The sequence below is a fragment of the Pelobates fuscus genome, chromosome 12 (assembly GCF_036172605.1).
Source record: "Pelobates fuscus isolate aPelFus1 chromosome 12, aPelFus1.pri, whole genome shotgun sequence".
Classification (NCBI taxonomy): Eukaryota; Metazoa; Chordata; class Amphibia; order Anura; family Pelobatidae; genus Pelobates; species Pelobates fuscus.
In genome coordinates this window covers 124,244,793-124,264,773 of record NC_086328.1, presented here as the reverse complement: position 1 = coordinate 124,264,773, position 19,981 = coordinate 124,244,793, and the positions used below count along the sequence as shown (strand labels likewise).

The 19,981-nt window shown below is 40.5% G+C and overlaps 1 protein-coding gene across 1 annotated transcript in view; it reads right to left on the bottom strand.

Annotated features, from left to right (window-relative positions):
• LARGE2 (LARGE xylosyl- and glucuronyltransferase 2) overlaps window positions 1-19,981 on the bottom strand; it is a 55,110-nt gene that overhangs the window by 33,295 nt on the left and 1,834 nt on the right. Inside the window, exon 2 of the mRNA XM_063438147.1 lies at window positions 6,071-6,215. The gene's annotated coding sequence lies outside the window, so the exon portion shown is untranslated. The remainder of the gene's footprint in view (window positions 1-6,070; window positions 6,216-19,981) is intronic.

Below are 19,981 nucleotides of genomic sequence, written 5' to 3'. Positions count from 1 at the left end.
AGTGTTGAAGATATAAATGTGAGGGCCTTTACATCTGGAATCATTTGGGGCTGACAGACAGACACAGGGCCTGCGCATTATAGAAGGTGCTAGATCAATAGATTGATTCACTAAGAATTGATTCTTCTTAGACTAGGACCAGATTCACACTTAGAGATGTTACTTGTTAAACTCTTAACTCTTTTAAGAAGTCCCCTTGTTGCTTACGGACATACAGGGTCATTTTTATACCCATCCAAGAGATGATAGGATGACCGACACATTATCAGGAACTGATGGAGGAGTTCTACCATGGAACAGTTAAAGCTCTGTACACACTGTATTAACTGATCCGGAGTACAAAGCAGCAATGTTTCAACTCTACAAGAACCGATCAGGTTTCAGCTAAGAAAAAAAAGTAGCAGAATGTTATGTTTGGAAAAGATTCTATCAAAGAACATTTCAATAGGCCTGCTTGTCTATCATTCCGAGAGTAACACTCTTAATATTCAATGATGCTTCCAACAGTCTCTTGAAAGAGACATAAGGTCACTCTTAATGCCACCTAAGGACCCTTACCCCCTGACACTGTGTGATAGAGGGGGGAAATCACGTCATCGTCGATCATCTCATCAAGATTTTTTACTCTAATCTCGTTTGCCAGTCGTACTGGTCCAATACCTCCCTCTCGCTGGACTGACCCAGACTCTCCCACCATGACTGCCCAGCCTGGGCCAAGTCAGGCACTTCACATTAGTCTACGAGTCCTTTCCTTCTAAAATCCTGGTTATGATAATAAGTATCCTGATATCTCCGTCTGTCCATTCTGCCGACACTTCCTGTTACTCCTGCTTTTTAAATCTTACCCTCTCTATATAGGAGATCACTGCTCTATTATTACCAAATTGTTGTGATGAGCGTCTCCTTTATAAATAAAGATTGTAAAAAAAAAAAATATATATATATATATATATATATATATATATATATATATATATTTTTTTTTTAATTATAAGTCTTAGGGTTGCAGATTTGAATATTACGATGTTCAGGTTTGCCTTTCATTCTTCCAAAGTCAAATAAGTCTAAATTAATAAGTACGTAATTTGTAAATAGAGTTCTTGAAGTTGGTAACTTGTCCTGTTAGATTTACATATTAGAATGGCTACTGATCTCTGTAGCAGGATGATACTTTGATTAATGAAGTGAGCATCACACAGACTGTCAGACACTCCAACACACACTAACACTCACCGACATTCACCCTGCTCCTTTCTGTTCATTGTCAGGTAACAGCGACATCAGCACGTGTACCGTTTTAAAAGACTACCGGTAATTTAAAAAATAAACAAATAAAACACAACAAAAAAAAAAACGACCAGTCACTAAATAAAATTTTTATTTTAAATTCAGTTTTTTTTGTTTTTTTTAAATAGTTTTTATAAAACACACAAATAGAGAAGAAGAAAAATGGCAAAACGTAAATTGAATGTAGAAAGGAAATCATCTCTATAGCTCCTAGTATCCCCTGAGTGAATGGGTTGCACAGTAAAGCAGAGATGGGAGACGGGTGCACTAGGACACTATATAAAATATCAGATCGATCATTAACGGCTTTCTATAATAACACAATGTGTGTGTTGTGCCAGCAACTCTATATAGAGTAACATCATAGATTTCTATAAAGGCAGCTTTTTACCTGCTCAGTGAAATGTGAGCAGAATTGCATCCTACGAGGATTCATTCTTGATTCCAAGTGGTGAGTGGTGGGGGCTCTGCAATAATGGGGACCTCAAAAGGTACCGATCCCTCTCCTGACCATATTAAAGACAGTGGGTGCACTAAGGTATGAGTTGCTCCAGCATTGCATCCCAAGCCCAGTAAAAGTTCCAGACAGAGCATTAAGATAGCTCTAATTAACGTGGAATTAATACTGTGGACACTGACCTGTTTGCAAAGTGTTATACTGATAACCAGGAGCCCTCGAGGACAGGAGTTTGACACGTCTGATCTAGATCTTGTTAAGGAGGGAATGTGCTCCAGGTGTAATTCCTGATATTAACTTGTGTCATATCACTAAAGACACGTTAATTTAAGCCATTACCCTGGGGGACTGTGACAAGCAATGCAGAAAATGTTGCATGATAACATGCATTGCTTAAACTTATCATTAAAAAAGAAATCATATAATAATAAATAATATATATATATATATATAAAATGAGTAACACATAAATAAAGGATGTGTGTTAAAAAGTTACAGTGTCAATATGGTTTACTGTAATCAGGAATTCAGCCCTTTAAGAGGTGGCGGCGATCAATAGCTGATCTTTGGACACAACCCTTCACCGCAGGTGACAAATTTCAGTGTGTCTTTGCCTCCCCCCACCCCAGGCATTAGAAATGTCCACATTGGCAAGCCATGGAAATGTCCCCTGCTGATTGTGTGAAAGTGTGCAGTAAAGGAACACTTATTGACCTCGTTTATTCAACATTCTCCAAGTTCAGAATATGGAAGAATAGAGATTTTGCCTACAGCAGTTTTTTACAGTAAGTTACTAAGTTTTATCAGATTCAGAGAATTTTAAAACCAGAATCTTTCAAAAGATAAAATAGTTAATATGTGGGGTGGTAACAGCGTGTTAATTTAAGGAGAAATCTGACCGGTTAGCCGCTTTATTCACTACACCGATAATTCAAAGTAAATTGAAAATGAATTTAAATTTTAATGTCAGTCGGCTATGCTTTAAACTCAGCTACTATAGCCTTAAATAAGCATGTTGGTAAATAATCCCCTGTGTAATAAGATGTAACTTTAACACACTGAAGGGAGACATCGACTTTCAACCTCAATGGGAAAGTCAGGCAAATGTATTGGGTGTTGCTAAATGCTTGTGGTTATCTCAGGAGTAGAATCCTCTGTTCCTATTGTATCACTATGTGTTCATTGACGGTCTGTATTTCCTCTTTTGTACAGTGCTGCGGAATATGTTGTTGTTATATAAATAGCGACTAATCATTTCGATAGACCAGGTGGCTTAACAAAGACACCTTGAGTGTCAAAATATTATCAACAAGTTTGTTACACCATACGGTACAGAATCAATCCAAAAACAATACATGGGATGTATAAATTCTGCTAGCTTAGCTGTAGAAATGTGTGATAGGATTATTATTTTTGGGGAGGGGGCATGCACATTTCATGTTAAATTGTTTTCCCCACTAACTGTGATTGGATGTAATATGTGAGACACTCATAACATATTTCTGCATCTGTAGGGAGAAACACAGATATCACAATTAATGGGGATGATTTCATAAATTACTGGCTAGTTACACCCAGAGTACACATGACATTGGTGGCCCAGAACTCTGTTTCAGGCTGCAAATGTCAATTCTGTGCATAAAATACGTCTGGTGTCAGCACGCACAGCACGATGACAGACACAAAAATCTTCCCCTTGCAGGCAGAGCGACTGCAAGGAGAAGCTAACTCAACCTTTCCACCCTCCCTACCTGTGGGTGCACCCTCCTGTCTCCCTCTGTGCAACATTGGTGGTTAACCCCTTAAGGACCAAACTTCTGGAATAAAAGGGAATCATATCATGTCACATATCATGTGTCCTTAAGGGGTTAAAAAGAAAATCGCTCCCTCCGCCTCCCCCTCCCGGAGTGCGTGCATATGCGCTCTGACCCAGCAAAATGGGCAATCACAGGCTATGATGTGACCGCGCGTGGCCCCAGTGATCTCAGGAGGGGGCACAGGAGAGCAGTGCCGGGAGCTTTGTCCGGTCGCTGGATTCCAAATAAGTAAACCCCTTTTCTTTTTTACGGGTTTTACTATGAGTTGAGAGGGGACCTTCTCCACAGTGTTCAATAGGGCATATCACACTGGGAAAGTTCCCTCTTTCCAAAGGGTTATAGCAATCCTTTAAAGGATTACTCCAAGTTTGTTAAAGGACCACTCTAGTGCCAGGAAAGCATACTCGTTTTCCTGGCACTAGAGTGCCCTGAGGGTGCCCCCACCCTCAGGGACCCACTCCCGCCCGGCTCTGGAAAGGGGTAAAAACTTACCTTTTTCCAGCGCTGGGCGGGGAGCTCTCCTCCTCCTCTCCGCCTCCGTTCCTCCCCGTCGGCTGAAGGGGCACGCGCGGCAAGAGCTGCGCGCGCATTCAGCCGGTCACATAGGAAAGCATTCATAATGCTTTCCTATGGACGCTTGCGTGCTCTCACTGTGATTTTCACAGTGAGAATCACGCAAGCGCCTCTAGCGGCTGTCAGTGAGACAGCCACTAGAGAATTAGGGGGAAGGCTTAACTAATTGATAAACATAGCAGTTTCTCTGAAACTGCTATGTTTATAAAACAATTAGTTAACCCTAGCTGGACCTGGCACCCAGACCACTTCATTAAGCTGAAGTGGTCTGGGTGCCTAGAGTGGTCCTTTAAGTGAATTTTCTTTTTTGTATACAAGGTCTCATTGGGCATTGCTATTTAGGTTCTCCCCCATTATAAAGAATAAACTTACCTGAGTTCTAGTACCAGCCGAGGCTCCCTGCGCTGCTTTCCATGCCCCATCTGATGTCAATAAATGTCAATGGAGGTAATGCAGAGATCAGGCTTCCCCTTGCAAGGGGAGAAGCTGAAAGCGTCACTCGGCAGTGCACTGACGACAGATATATTTTTTGCACAAAGTTAACATTAGTTATAAGTACTTCGGAACCCCATTAGAAACCTGCAGAAGTAAGAATATACTTACCTGGAATGTACAGTCGGGAAAAGCTGCCCTCACTGGTTTACACACCCAATCTAACGTCACTGCCTTCCTCGCCTCGTCCAATTTAATTGGATCACTTTTACCTGCTCAGAGCTGTGCGTGCACTCTGATCCAGGGAGGGAATAAAAAAAATTTAATAAAAAAAAAAAAAGTGGTGCACCGAGCATCCAGCACAAAAGTGCAACGTTTATTATTTATATGTCCAGTGTTTCAAACAGAATCGCTGCACATACAGATTCATTCCACCATAACCACTTCTGGGAGCAGTAGTGATAGTGGACATTAGGGTAACCCTTTAAATGAAAGAATGCATTTTCCATTTTTGGTCAACCTCAAATTTCCTTTTATTCATTTTTTCCCCCCTTATCATTTCATACACCTACACTAGTTACAACACGAAGACCATATGCTTTTATATATAGAGATTTATTTATTATTTCAAATAAGCAGTAGTTTTAATTTCAGGCTATATTTACATAAACCACGATTTATTATGGAAATACCCACATGTGCATTTTCCCATGTTCAGAACGTTATGGAGTTATGACATAACCATTACACTTTCCAAATGTTAGTGCAAACAATTTTCATTTGGGACAGTTTAACAGCCAAGAAGTTTTGAATTAACCCCCCAAAAAAGCATGTGTTTTTGTTTTTTAAATTAGACATCAACAGAGTATGCAAGCTCACCACAACAATTAGAACTACCAACACGATTACTTGCCTACCTACATACCTGTATGGCTGATACAGTTACCTACACAGATGATGGAAACCAAAATAAGGAACGCAAAAACATTTGTTGTTCAGTGTAAAATACAGTGGCCAATGTGTTAAAAATAGGTTTATTTTAGGACATGGCACTTAGGCTGAGTCTGAGTGACTGCTTGTCAGAGAGAACATGCAGTGCTTGCAAGTAGTTTGAGCCCTCTCAGATCTATTCTAATAATTACAAACACTAAGAGAACTAAATAGATCTTAAGTTCGCAATACACTGACCAATTCCCAAAGCAGCCGAAGTGGGATTGTGTCAAACAAAACAAAAGCCAAACTCGGAGTTCTGTTACTCCGAGTATTCCATTAAACCTACAAGTGATCTCCTGGTATCACGGGTTAGTCTGTCCAAACAAAATTACAAATAATGCAAACATTTACATAGATAATAAAAAGATAACGATTTTCGATAGTCATAGGAATTAACTTTTCAATTATATTTTCGGTTGTAGTTTAGCAGAGTAAGTGGAATATCACATTTAGCAGGTTTTGCATATAACAGAAGCGAGGGAGAATCAAAGAAAAGATTTTATATACATACGGCTCGGTCACTCCGTCATTAGGTAGCGGCTATGCCAAAGGCAGACTGGAACTCTATTCTTTTATCCAATCCACTTAAAGATGCACGTTTTACTAAGCAGATGCGGCTCATCTTAAAACGGGAAGACCATCCTTGGAACTGTAACCTAAAGGGAAGTGAAACATCCAAGTAAGTAAATAAAATGATGAACAAAGAATAAATTAAGCTAATGATTTGAGTCAACATGTTTCACATTTTCAACAACTTCACTTATGGCGCAATTTAATTTGTTAGGCTTTGTATGTTTCCAATGAATGCATTGCTAAACCATTTGAGTTGCTATTGAGTGAAATTTTGGGGAAATCAATCTGAAAATACTTGTTCCGATGGCGGTACTGAAATCTTGGGCATCAGGACTGGGCTGGAAAGTACTGTTCCATGCGGTAGGGTAACACAGTCATAAAAAAGGTAGAGATAATTTGTTTAAAATCTCTGTTAGAGAATCTAAAAATGAGTTATAAATAATCACTACTTTATTGCACCTTTATATACCACTTGAAAGGTCACGTATTTGTTGCAATATCGTTGCCATGGTAACACATCGTTTTCGCATTCTGCGGATGGAGGTGATAGACTGTTGCCTTAGGCAGGGATACACAGCTATGGCTGCCAAGGCAACAGGCACCTGAAAGGAGCGACACTGTATCAACTTCTACAGCCCGAGACTGCATGAGAAACAAATAGAAATTAAAGAGACACTGTGGGGAATGAAGTGACCCCATTTCATTGCACTCTACCGCGACAGAGCACAGCACTCAGCTTGAGTGTCTCTATCAAGGGTCCCTTTCAGCACGGGATACATGAGTGATTATAGCAGTTATAGCCATCTCACGCAAACACTAGCCGAGACTTAGTGAAAGCTGAATAAGAATGGAACGAGGCACACACAACCCCAACAAGGGGCCCATGGCTTGAACAATGTACATCCCACCCTGGTTCCTGTGAATCTGTGAAATACCTAGATCAGTGACCACCAAGTTCATGATCTCTCAGATAGCAGGGCGTCATTACAACGTACCCCAAAACATAAAAAAAAAAAAAGACACAAAGAATCCCCACACATTTTATATCCCCAGCTAGCTCCCCCTCTCAGCCTCCTTCGTGGAGTGATAGTGATCGCTAGGAAACTCGTGACTTTCCCTGTGAGGTTCGGTCACTGGATGGATTGGAGTGTGGGTTGCGTCAGGTGAAGATCAGTGGGAATACCAGATAGCAGGACTATGGCTCTTAAAAGATAAATTAGGGTGAATGTCTCTGCAAACTGGCAGAATTTCAGTTCGATCACATAGACTTCATACATAAAAAAAAAAAAAAAAAAAAAAACACAGCTAGACCAATCCCAGAGCAATCAGGGAGCTGTTCTTATCTAATAAATCCTGTCTAGTATGGAATAAACTGTTCAGCCCCTGATCTCAGTTCCATACAGGAAGAGTGGAATGAATGCATGAGCAGAGAGCAGCCATATTGTGGCTACATCATAGTTGTTTATCTCAAACCACTGATCCCTCCTCTGCCCTGTATGGCTTAAGGAGGTAGAGGTGCATGTCTGCTGCACCCAAAATTTAAATGGATTGTGGATGACAATGGAAGAAATGAAATTCCTGCTTTGATAGTGCATGTCCTGGAAGCAGCCTTATAGCTGCAGAGATTTTCAAGTAACTGCTACTGGGTATCCACGAAAATAAGCCCTAGCTTTTATGTTTCATATTTTCGGGGGATGCTCGTAATATAAGCCCTACCCCGAAAATAAGCCCAAGTCGCTAGGCGGCTAATCTAGTGAGTTTTTCAGGGGAAAGATGGTATTAGCCAAACTACAGAGAGGCAGTGGGACCAGGGCACCAGAACCAAAACCAGGGGTACTCTCTCCAGACTCCACCAGAACGAAAACCAGAGGTACTCTCTCCAGACTCCACCAGAACCAAAACCAGAGGTACTCTCCGCACCAGAACCAGAGGAGATGGGAGGGAGTACAGCACCTTCAGCATGTGGACAAATATTGATTACAGTATTGCACTGGATACAGAATCTATCTTACGCCGAGATGTGCCCTTATTACCAAACATTATAGTATTATAGTGTAAAACATATTGAAAATGAATGCATTACCCTGCAGAGAGCATTGTTTATATGCCAAGAATGCTAACTTTTTGTACCACGTTAGTTGGGTATATTCCTGCTGAGTGGCCAAGCATCATGAGAAGCTCTGACCCCAAACTTTAGCCATCACTGAACTATAGGAAGGGCTGCGTTTTCCGAGGTAGTACATTTATTCAGTGCTGCACAATCCATTGTCACTAATAAGATCACAGGCCGCCGCTTTCAGCATCTGCTGGGTAATCACCAAATATACATGTCATACAGTGTACAGCCTTCCTCCTAACAGCTTAATCAGGCTCCTCTGTGTCTGTGAGACCTTTTATTTTTTTTAAACCTCCCCACTACAAACAAAGCTCCTGGGTGAGGGACATTAACCTCCGATATTTTCTCAGGGCAGTTAGTGACTCTAAATCTGAACCACGGACTGGGAGATTAGACCTGGACGCTTAGGATATTAACAAAAACTTTGTGTTCTAGAGTTTTCATGTTTTGTTGTAACCCTGCATCCGATTCCTAGTTAATCCTTTACAGTTCTAATAACCGGACATACAGGGAGAAAGTAGGTGCGTGGACGGAAATCAAATAAAAATGTAACATGGAAACATATTTCTAATGACATTTATATTATTTAGCATAGATGTTCATGCTGTCCATTGTGGAGTCCAAGACACTTTGAAGTTTTCAGTTTGTTTAGTATACATCCATCCTATCATTTCCGTGGCTGCGTCTTGTGAGAAGACCGCGTGCAGAACTAAAAATCGATTTTTGGCGTCTATTCCTCCATTCTGGTTTTCATCTATTTCACATTGAACTACAATGAAATTTGTATTTTTTTTATTATTATTGTAATTTAAAAAAAATACAACTCTTTATAGGAACACTCAAGGCATTAGTTAATCTATTTTCTTCCTTGAGCTATACAGATAACGCATTCTAAATATATGCAAATGTTTTTCATTTAAAAAAAAAACGAGGATGCCATTCTTGAATTTACATCCATCCTGAAGCTTTGCGGCGATCACAGTGAACTTTGCCTCGACCAGGAAGTGACTCAGTCAATCATGAGGCTCCTTTGCTATTAATTTAATAATCTTTTTAATTATAATTTTTTAAAAATATTTTCAATAAATAAATATAAAATTAGTATAATTACGTATGGAGGTACTGCATCCTTGGGTGCTTATAGCTGCAGTGATTTTTGCTAAGCACTGCCGTTGTAAGCTGGGAGGCAGAACCTAGGGTCCTACATGCACCATAATATATTCAAGGAAAATATATTTTTCATGCTTGAAGTATCCTTGTAATAAATTAAATTCTATATATTTACTATTTATTTTGTTGTAATATAGTTCGCTTATCAGATTTGATTTTTTTTTTGCACCATTATATAACCCTGCCTATAACTGTGAATTGTAACATATTTTGTGAGTGCATAGTCATTTTTTACTTGTAAAATTTGGAAAATGAAACACAGAGATTATCAGATAATCAGCATGTTTACGAAATGTCCAGGTTTGGATTGGTTGTTGCAACACAGACTGGTTCAAGCATGTATTTTTTTTTAATTGAGTAAGTTATCTAAGAATGTAAACATTGCAATGTAATTCAAATATTGTGACTCCTTACTAACAATTTTTTTTTTTTAAAAAGTGCATTTTCAGAAAACACTGAGTAATAAACTAATGAGAATTTTGTATTGAACTAATCTTTATAAAAATAAACTTTCCAGAGCTGCTAACAATACCCTCACCTAAAACCGAGGTGAACCTATCTGAATATTTACTTGGCAACACCAGAAACATTGGCACGTAGGTGGCTTCTAAAAAAATAAAATAAAAACACACAGACAGACAGACTTCTACTGGGTCTAAGAACATATTGAAAAAATAAAGCATTATGCAGCTTGCCCAATATTTGTACACGGCCAGGCAACATATGAGTGCAAGCCGAGAGAGACACTCTCTGTCTCATCCATGTCACAAACACTGAGCTGTGTGTAAACAGGAGCCATCACAGCTGTGCTCACACAACACAATGACACCAGTCAGCCAGCACAAACAGAACACTGAAAATGACAAAACACACTGCGAGACAGAGGGTGTGAAAAGGTACATGTACTCCATGCCTTGCCTATCTTACCATAAATAATACAAGTCAGGGGACGTATTCCAAATGTATTCATATTATTTGTTACAAATTAAACAAACATGAAAAGCATAAGTGGTGGTATTCACTAACCGGGAATTGTGGGAAATTGACAGAATAGCAGCAATTTTAAGGCACAAAATTGTTAAATTCAGCTATTTCGACCTACAATTTGCAATTTTCTTGTCTTACATTGTTTTTGTAATCCAAAAATCTACCATTTTCAGAAGCAGACATGAAACAAAGTAATGCCTATGTTGCCTTATTTAGATATTGAACTGTATGGCTTTTAAGAAAGATTGCATCTGTGACAGCACCAGTTCGAACATGTTAGGAGGTATGGATGTATCGGACTAGTCACGGGACTCTCTGGGACTCGAAGGGAAGTTATTCTGAAATTAAAAACATCTCGGGTTTGTTTACTAAACAGAATTTTAAGAATTAATCAGGAGATTGTAAATTCTTGTCCAAACTAGTACAAATAAAAATCTCTCTCACCTACTTTGGCCCAAAATGTTAAATTTCCAGGTCAGTTCATAACCATTTCCAGTTATTAAATCCTGACAGACAGCAAAATTTGGCCCAAATTAGACACGTTTGGAATAGAGAAGGGTGGATGTAGTACGGTTTAGACTGTACTATTTTTGTCTATTTTGCACACACAAAAATAAATATATTATATATATATATATATATATATATATATATATATTTATATATATATATATATATTTATTTATTTATTTTTAAGTTTTGTTTTTTTTCAACTTACCTTCTAGTAAATAGCCATAATACCTTCAGTGATTTTTGCAGATCCTCATGGTTTGAGATCATTAGTGGAGCCCTACACCATGCAGAAGGTTATATCCAATGTACAAGCGACAGGTATCGATTTAATTGACCAATACTGGAGAATATTTAAGCAAAAGTTGTTTTGGTGCATATATTGTCCCTTAAAAATAAAAATCTTACTGAAAATGGTTTAAATTACAGGTCTAATTTCCTTCCTGTATAAGTTACATTATGACCTATATTCAGACGTGAAGAGGATCTGTGTGGTTTGACAGTTTCATTATACTGACCAAAAATATTCTCAGACTTGTTCAAAAAAGTTTGTTCAAACCCAATAGACGTACCAATAATGAACTTTAAAGGGACACTATAGTCACCAGAACCAAAACAGCTTAATGCAGTTGTCATGATGTCTATAGCCTGTCCCTGAAGGGTTTTCAATGTAAACATTGCATTTTTAGAGTAAAGGCAGAGTTTACATTTCTGTCTAGTAACAACTCTAGTGGCCGTTATTCAAATGGCCACTAAAATGTCTACTATCTACCCACATTCAGCGTCTCTATGATCTGCAAGGAGGCACTGAACATTTTTCCATAGAGATGCATTGATTTAATGCATCTCTATCACGAGATGCTGATTGTGCCACATTTTGCAACTCCTGCTCAATAGCTCCCAATGCTTTCCTATGGGAAAGCATTGGATTGGCTGAGATAACCAAGACTGATAATCTCAGCTATGGATGTGGGCCATTTGCGGCGAGAAAGGCACAACGGTGGAAAAAAGGTGAGTAAAACCACCATACAATCGGAAGGGGTTGGTGACCTAAACAAACACATTCACTGACAAACACCTGGACAGACACACACAGACTAACACACTGACAGACATATATGAACACACCTATTCTCTCACAAATCACACAATATCTCACACAATATTTTTTATTTGATACACTCAAATGGATACACACACACAGAAACACACAAATAAACATACAGACATACACACATGACATTCCCCATCTCCTGTATCTCCATGCAAGCCAGGAGGAAGTGAATGGAACGGTTTCCTCCCGGTGCTGAGATTGCGCATGGGAATGGGTGGGTGGACGGCTTTGTGGCATGGGGCGGGCAGAAGTCCCGCTTTGCGGAATGGGGGCAGGAGGTGAGAGTAGCCGTCCGTTCACTTCCTCCCAGCGTGGAGATAGCTTCACGGTGATGGAGGGAACAGGCTGACAAATACGGGCACCAGGACAAAATTCTTTATTGTTATGCTGACCTGGCACCTAGGATTTGTCGAACCGTGTTTTACTAAAAATAGAGCCCTATATTAGACAAGTGATAGTCTATACTTTCTACATTGTATATATGTTTGTTACAGTGGAATCTCAGTATAACTCCAACACAGTTTTTATCTTTGATTCGATCTTCATGAAAATCTCAAAAGTGACAATGTGGCTTCACACTTTATATTCAGATGATCATAAATTGAAAAACTGTGAAAGGAAACGCTTTCTTTTGCATATTGTTGACCGACCTGATTGTTTTTTTTTTTTTTACCTACATTACTACGTAACCATGTAAAAAGAGGAATATCAAGATTTTTTTTTTTTTAATTCTTTATTTTTGTTGTGCAAATAATAGAATACATTTTAACTTGCCGTGCCACGACAGCAGCGACAAGCGTGGTAACACAAACAGTTGAATCTGTACGTGGCAAGCGATAATTCTGCACATTTTTAAAGTATACAGTGAACAGGTTAAACAAACATGTCTAGGTCAGATTGCTTATAAGAGAAGTGCCTATTGGAGGTCGACATGTGAAGATTAAACATACAATGAATACGCAGGCTTTTTGTGTTTTGAGGAACATTGTGTGGTCAGGCTAGATAGGCATAGATGTTTACTATAGATTAATATACATGCTGGGTTATACAGGCTAGATTTAGCTTTTGTGTGAGATTGACAAGAGTGGACACTAGTGTGGTGTGGGACATGGCGTGCGCAGCTGTAAAAGCTCGTCCACTGGTCTGGTTAGTTAAGGTGTCCCGTATGCTTGAGAGTCATGTGAAGCCTGGTAGGGGGGCAAGCCCGTAACACAGGATTAGGTGGTACATCTAGGACCATGAAAGGCAACATAGCTGGGCATGGCACGTCGCAATAGTTGACCAACCATGTAAGAGCCACACTGACCCTCAGATTATATGCTAAGACAATACAATACCATACGATACAGGCCGGGTAGACATGGTTACAGACATCGCCTAGGGGAAAGAAGCCACCTGGTGTTTCGGTAGCTGAATATTAAATGCTGGGGGGGTCAGGTGGCATAGGGGACCTGTTAGAACAGGCATAAACAATAGGTTAAATCACATGTATTAGCTAGATTGCAGTGCTGTGTATGAGAGGGAGCAACATGCTATTGCACTGGCGTATCTTGTGTCCCCCTGTATCTCTTCCTCTCAACCTATGCCCGTTGCCAGAAGGCTAAGTCCAGACCTATTTGCAGGGCAGAGTGGTTCTCCCAGGTTGTCTCCATGGCTCTGTGCTTTGGTGGGGACTGGCTCACAGTATGTGCAGATCGTCCACTCCGCGTAGGCTTGTTGGCATGTGAGCCCCCTTGGTGGGTCATCCCCTGTTTGCAGTGTCGTATTGGTGCTCGAACCACCAGTAGTGGCCATTGGGGTTATAGTTGGAGCGAGTGTCCCTGCTCTGCGAGCGTTGAGCCGGCACCTGTCAGTTGCTGGTTCTCTCAATGCTTTATGGTGATGGGTATCAGTAAGTCCCGTGTGGGTCCAAGGATCTGGAGTGGAGCTGTTCCGGGGGGAGTTCCGTCCGTAAGTGTGGGGCCCTCTCCGGTTAGGTGTCCTCTCCCTGCCGGGATTGTATGGTTAAGGAGGGGGCGATGCGGGTGAAGTCCCGGGGTGAGCCCCCGTGTATGCTTCGGGTGACTCACCCGTGGCCGGTAGCTGGGGATCTGGAGCTTGCTTCGGGTTCCCCGCCTCCATCTTCCCGCTTTCCAGGTCCCTCTCAGAGCCCTTGTCGGCATTGCAGGGTTCTGTGTGGGGTCTCTTGGGACTGGTGCCGGGTTGACCTCCGCGGCTGTATATTTTGGCCCAGAAATCCCTCAGTAATCGGTCTAACCTTACCGCCAGACCTCCGGCTAAAAGGGCCTCTGTTGGCCGGGGGATCGGCCATTTCCCCCAGGTCCTCTGAGTAGGCCGCAGGTAGGCCTCGGGTCCAACCTCTGGATGCCGTCGCCAGAATAGATCAGGGCTTCAGTTCGGCTGGTTCTCTATTGTGTATCCCAGTTGTTGGGGCTGGAAATCAGGCTGTATGCAGAGAATTGCGGTATTTTTAATCGATTTTAGGCGTTTTAACCAGGAGCTTATCCACTGTGAGACCGCTCTGTTCGGCTGTCAGGCTCCGCCCCCCCGGAATATCAAGATTTATGTTTGACGTAAAGGCTTTGAAGATTAAAAACAAAATCTGTGTTATATCAAGTCATGACATTAAACTACCTACTTGTGAAAGTTTTCTAAAAATAAATAAATAATCTTAAATTGGGGTTGTTAAAATCAAAAATCTATATCTCAACAAACTCTGCTAACTAGTTAAAGCTGCTCTACCACTACTGTGTCAATTTTGAGTATTTAAAAAATTGTTTGTGGTTTCTCAACGAAATACTTGTACTGATAAAGTTGGAATATCATTAAAATTAGGAGCTTTGTAAATATAGGGACTACTTGGTCTTATGGTCAAAATCTAAGTTGACAAAACATGGAGACAAAGATGGCGGAGCCTACAAGGGAGACGTTCAGGTAAGTATATCCATCTACCTTCAGCTTATTCCCCAGCTGCCAAAATATAAGCAGTTGTGTCGCAGACAGGACAGAGCCACTTTAATGCACACATTACAAGGTCAAAGAACACACTGGCTTAAAAATCACCCAAGCAGAAAATTACGCCTACTAGAACTCTGGAACTTATTAACACCAAGTGGTCACCAAATTATTATTTAACCAGAGAAATATCCAATTCAACTGGAAGTCATATTAGCTGTTAAACAAGAGTAGTCGGTTCTCTGGAAATCATAGCACTAAATAAACCAATGAAAACAAAAACCCCCTATAACATAATCCATCTCGGCCCAAGCACTGCCTGAGAGAACATTGCATGGGAAGAGTGGACATAGAGTCACAATTTGGCCAGTCAAAAGGTTAAGGCGGATATGTCATACTCTGCAAACACTCAGAAAGTGCCATCCCATCTCCACTTATGGTCTGGTGTTCACAGGGTGTAGGGGAAGGTAGTTGTACTTACCTGAAGCTGTCCCTCGTGGCCGCCACCATCTTCATTCTGTGCAGATGCCTCTATAGATCGATGTCTGAATTCCAAAGCGAATGGTGGAACTCCACCTTTTGTCAACCCTAGACTTACCATAAAACAAAGTAGTCCCTGCAGCTCAGTACTTGGGGCACAGTACTAATATTGGCTTTCTAATGTACCGCCATTGGCTGTCTAATGTACAATGGATTTCCCCTGAGAGATGACAGTAGACTGCCCTGGAGGTAAGGGATATTATCAGTACAGAGATACAAAGCTAGGCAACACACCAGTTCTTCAACGTGCATCAGATTTTCCCATTTTAACGTCAAACATGAATGAAGCTACTGAACAATCTAATCATTCATGTCTTTTCGTGACATGCCGAGTTCTGGATATCCAATAAAAGTTACTAGATCACTTTCTATTTCACGCTACCCATACTCCATTTAACATCTGCGTTTTAATCGCTTAACATCCCTACAAGATGAAATCTTTGGTGGTGATAGAATCATGGCTAAATTGCAGGACAGTGGGATGCATGACCCCCTCGACATGCAAGAGTTAAAAAGAAATGGTTATTTTAAGAAGAAGACTGTCCTCTTTGAGTTGTAATCAGATATGTTATTTTAAGAGAGCGGATAACGTAACCTTTTTTTCTAAACCACAAATGAGCAGCTCTTTCCAGATGCAGGTGTAATGAAATCATCAACTAATAAAAGCAACAGAAACCGCAGCAGGTCTACAAATAATCTGACGGCCGTATTCTGCGTATCATGTGGATGTCAGAACGTAGTCTGGAGGAGATGGACTTCAGGAGGGAGGTTCGAAGTCATGTCTGCTCAATCAGAATACAACCTTCTATGATAAACAGTGCCAACCTACATCAATAATGTAACCCCCCCCCCTAAAACTTTACCATCCATGCGGTCACACAGACGTCACCAGAAAACACGTTTTTTTTTCTTGGTACTAAAGTGTTAGAATTTAAAGTTACACTCCATGCCAGCTGTGCTTTGTAGGGTTATTACAGGTGGTTTCAGAGCAGGAGTACTGAACATTAAACCTGAAAGCGGAATTGCTGTGAGAATCTGACCAGCAGTTAGAACTAATCAGACATATAGCTATTCTGCAAGTCAAAAAAAGGACACACCGCTGATTATGTTACTTTGCAGAGAGGATTTGTGTCTTCATGTACATGAACTCTAATATTGTAATGCGCTGCTGAATAAGTTGGCGCTATAGAAATGCCAATAATCATAACAATAATTAACTGTTTATCCCTTGCTAAGCAAAAGCTTATGGGTCGGTGCAGCATCTGCATGCAACACCATCAGAGGAGCAGAATTGGGTGAGAAATAGCTGTTACTTATAGAAGTTCAGAAAAGGGGAGAGTGAATTGAATATACTGGGCTGGCCTAGTAGCCACAGATATTCTTTTTTTTTTTTAATTCATCTTGACAAGGGTAGTTAAATAACATAGGCAACATGGCTTATGCAAAAGCCTAAAAAAATTGCGATATATTGAAACACTGTAAAACATTTTACAACTCCTCACATTTGCAGCATAACAGTAGTGGTGTGCTTGTCTAGTTACCCGTCAAGGTTTTTTTTCATTTATAAATCTTAATAGAAGATATAATATCAGAGTATATGCTAAACTGTATTAAGCCACTCGTCCTGTGTATTCGTCTCTTTGACAACCTTCTCCATTGGTACAGTATGGTAGGGGTGCCTTATGTAACTAGGTTGTTCCCGTGGTTACCCCCTTCAATAGGGCGTGCTCTGTATTCACCAGGGCGGTGCACTTTTCGCTTTTATTATTTATCTCACTATGCTGTAGCGTGTGATGTCGTACATTATGTAGTACTTTGTGGCTAATATTGTGATATGGTGAAAGTGAAAACGAGAAAAAGGTAACTGAACACAGAGTAAGAGAAAAGGTAGAGAGTTAGCTGGAAAAGAATGGGGAGGAAAGGGGGGGTACGTCAGTCCTGAGTAGTATGGCATTGTGCGGGGTTCACTAGCTCAAGTCAGAGTCCCCTGAGAGGTCCTCAATTAGTTGCTACCCCTATTTCAGGGAGTCGGAAGGATGTCATTTCGTCGGAGAGGTCGCTATTCTGCCAAGGTTCCCACAGTTTGTCGAAGTTGGTCATGGTCCCTTTTAGTCGGGCGGTTAGGTCGTCCATCAGATGTACCTCTTTTATGTTGGATATGACCCTCCGTGTCGGTGGCATTTGTGTTTGTAGCCAGGTCTGCACTATCGCTCTCCTGGCAGCTAAAGTGATCTTATGGAACAGCTTCTGTTCCCTCCTTGTCCAATCGTCCATAGACCTGCTAAGCAAATATATCCAGGGATTTAAATGCTCTATGAAAAATGATTTTAATCATGTTGTATATCCTTGTCCAGAAGGATTGTGCTTGGGGACATTCCCACCACATGTGAATGTATGTGCACAGATATTCTTTAAAAACCCGGTCACTAAAAAAAAAAAAAAAAAAAAAAAAAGGAAGGACCGTATGTGCCTGTGATATGTCCTATCTCTGCCTGATCCATCTCTCTGCCATGGCTGGTCCCCCAAGCAGAAACTGTTAACAACGGTATCCCACAGATCAACCTGCCCTGGCACTATATAAATATATGACCAAACTGCCCCATTACTACCATATTAGCCCTGTCACTGGCACACATACCCCACCCTCAATCACACCAACTCCTTCCATATATAGAATCTTTCCCAATGATTCCACTGACACCAGTTTACCCTCACTCAGTGACCATCTAACCTGCCTCCCTGTATTAATAATAACAACAAAGTATTTAACCAGGAAAGGTACATTCAGATTACTCTGGTTTTCAAATACGTCCTGGGGATGTATTACTGTGCCCAATGCCAACAATACCCAGATAGCACCCATTTCCACCATAATTCTAATTATTATTTAATGTACTGGGGCCACTGTGACCACATAGATACAACACAATACAATGTAACCAGATTGATTGAGGGATCGGATTCCAGGAGCTCACAGGTTATTACACTCTCTATCAATATAACCAGAATAATGGAGGGGTCTGATACTAGGAGCTCACAGGTTATTACACTCTCTATCAATATAACCAGAATAATGGAGGGTCTGATACTAGGAGCTCACAGGTTATTACACTCTCTATCAATATAACCAGAATAATGGAGGGGTCTGATACTAGGAGCTCACAGATTATTACACCCTCTATCTGTAACCAGAATAATGGAGGGGTCTGATACTAGGAGCTCACAGATTATTACACCCTCTATCTGTAACCAGAATAATGGAGGGGTCTGATATTAGGAAGGATCTCACAGATTATTACAACCTCTATCAATGTAACCAGAATAATGGAGGGGTCTGATACTAGGAGCTCACAGATTATTACACCCTCTATCTGTAACCAGAATAATGGAGGGGTCTGATATTAGGATCTCACAGATTATTACACCCTCTATCAATGTAACCAGAATAATGGAGGGGTCTGATACTAGGAGCTCACAGATTATTACACCCTCTATCAATGTAACCAGATTAATGGAGGGTCTGATACTAGGAGTTCACAGATTATTACACCCTCTATCAATGTAACCAGAATAATGGAGGGTCTGATACTAGGAGCTCACAGATTATTACACCCTCTATCAATGTAACCAGAATAATTGAGGGTCTGATACTAGGAGCTCACAGATTATTACACCCTCTATCTGTAACCAGAATAATGGAGGGGTCTGATATTAGGATCTCACAGATTATTACACCCTCTATCAATGTAACCAGAATAATGGAGGGGTCTGATACTAGGAGCTCACAGATTATTACACCCTCTATCAATGTAACCAGATTAATGGAGGGTCTGATACTAGGATCTCACAGATTATTACACCCTCTATCAATATAACCAGATTAATGAAGGGATCTGATACTAGGAGCTCACAGATTATTACACCCTCTATCAATATAACCAGAATAATGGAGGGTCTGATACTAGGAGCTCACAGATTATTACACCCTCTATCAATGTAACCAGATTAATGGAGGGTCTGATACTAGGAGCTCACAGATTATTACACCCTCTATCAATGTAACCAGATTAATGGAGGGTCTGATACTAGGATCTCACAGATTATTACACCCTCTATCAATGTAACCAGATTAATGAAGGGATCTGATACTAGGAGCTCACAGATTATTACACCCTCTATCAATATAACCAGAATAATGGAGGGTCTGATACTAGGAGCTCACAGATTATTACACCCTCTATCAATGTAACCAGAATAATGGAGGGTCTGATACTAGGAGCTCACAGATTATTACACCCTCTATCAATGTAACCAGAATAATGGAGGGTCTGACACTAGGAGCTCACAGATTATTACACCCTCTATCAATATAACCAGAATAATGGAGGGTGTGATACTAGGATCTCACAGATTATTACACCCTCTATCAATGTAACCAGAATAATGGAGGGTCTGAT